Genomic DNA, 2,176 nt, shown 5'->3' with positions numbered 1-2,176 from the left:
GCACTGGGGCAGTTTGCAGCCAAGTGTGAAGCGGCTGGGATGAGAATCAGCACCTCCAAATCCGAGGCCATGGTTCTCAGTCGGAAAAGGGTGGCTTGTTCCCTTCAGGTTGGTGGAGAGTTCCTGCCTCAAGTGGAGGAGTTCAGGTATCTTGTTCACGAGTGAGGGAAGGATGGAACGGGAGATTGACAGGCAGATCGGTGCAGCTTCTGCAGTAATGCAGTCGATGTACCGGTCCGTCGTGATGAAGAAGGAGCTGAGCTGTAAGGCAAAGCTCTTGATTTACTGGTCAATCTACGTTCCTACTCTCACCTATGGTCCTGAACTTTGGGTCATGACCGAAAGGGCAAGATCCCGGATACAGGCGGCCGAAATGAGCTTTCTCCGCAGGGCGGCCGGGCGAAGTTCATACTGTAAACTGCTTTTTGATATCTTTTATGGTTTTTTTCATAATTGCTGTTTACATTTACTATGGTGTCCAGTTTTCATCATGTCTGCATAGGAAACCTGAGACATCACTTAGGGTGGTTTACCTGGTAGCCACGAGAAGGGCCTGCTCATCATTGTGACATACTCTTTTTACAATGTCAGCATACGATACCTTTGGTTTAGGTGAAACTTTATGTTGACAACCCTGTTGTACACCTTTAGCTGTAGACTCTGTAGGCATTTACCTCTGTAGAGCTCTGAGGACTTTCTACTGGGTCACCTGTTGCTGTATGCTGAAGGTCATTCATCCTCTGCCAGCGGAGCCTCGCAGCTTGTGAATTTTTACCCTTCATTGCCATTCTTGTGTTGAAAAATCACAAATGTTACCATTTGTCTGAAATTGACAGCCATTTATTGTAAATTTTATTACAGTCACACAAAATCACAAAATTGCTTTTACTACATACAACAAACTGTTTGCTTTGTAAAACAAAGTAATTTCAATTCTGCCAGAAAAATATTAAATGTGAAGTTACAGTTGAAGGAGTAAACGCAATAGAAAACAATTTAGTTTAAATATTTTTTGCCTACTCAACAGTTTTCACAGCCCAACTCTATTATCTGTCCTTATCCTCAAATGTTTGGACTTACCAGCAGAACAACCAGCAACCAAATCTTATAGTGGTTGTATTTTCAATGTTAGAAGCAATGTGCCTTCCCTAAACCCTTTTATATACTGTATATACAGTAGAATGAGTGTCTATTGCCATTTGGATTTATCAGAAGACAGGACAGATAGAGCGGGAGAGCAGAGACTCTCAGATTAATAAAGATTGTCCATAAACAAGGGCACCAATAAATGTGTTCCAAGAAATAGGTTCATCAAAGTGTTTCAAAATTCATTAAGCTGTCCAAAATTCCAAAAACGCAGAGTGTGGGACAGAAGGGGGATAGGAAAGGTAGAATTCCTGTTAAACATAGGGACAAGAGAGGTGTCGGACAGCAGGGCACCTGTAAGACAAAATGAAATATTAATTAGAATTCTTCACAAAAAAGAAATTAAAATAAGCAACTTTTACTTCAAATTCCAAAGTGTTCAAAGTTTTCACCTAAACAGATAAAACAATCACCACAAACCCAATTAACACTGCATTTCTAGCTGTGGTCTGAATAATGTCAAAATTGCAGGTGTCATGAAAATAATTTACTAGTCTTCATTCATATAAAGTATGTGAACTTACTGTCGTATGGCCACTGTGTCAGCACACTGGCAGACTAGACTCAGAGACAGGAGGGAGTAGGCCTGTAGGAGTGGGAAGAGAGAAAGAAAGTTAGTTTAATTTCTTCACAGATATACTAGAAGCTCATGTCATTTTTGTTTTCCCACAGTGGAAAACTTAATTTATTTAAATAAATTGATGAAGGCCTATGTAATTCCTGTTGAAAAACTTTACTATGCTGGGAAGGCATTCAACATTTTAAACAAATACATTACTTTAACCATCACAAAGTTAAAGTATTTTATTTTTACTTACTGTTCACAATACTTGTTTCATGCAATAAAATGGAAATAAATTATTTAAAAATCTAACAATGTGATTTTCTGGAATTTTTTTTTTGTAGATTCTCTCTTACAGTTGAGGTGTACCTACGATGAAAATTACAGATCTGTCCGTTCTTTGTAAGTGTGAAAACTTGAAAAATCGGCAGTGTATCAAATACTTATTTGCCCCACTATATATATATA

Source organism: Monopterus albus, unplaced genomic scaffold (assembly GCF_001952655.1).
Source record: "Monopterus albus unplaced genomic scaffold, M_albus_1.0 scaffold114.1, whole genome shotgun sequence".
Classification (NCBI taxonomy): domain Eukaryota; kingdom Metazoa; phylum Chordata; class Actinopteri; order Synbranchiformes; family Synbranchidae; genus Monopterus; species Monopterus albus.
The sequence above is the reverse complement of the archived record's forward strand: the minus strand, read 5'-3'. Positions refer to the sequence as shown.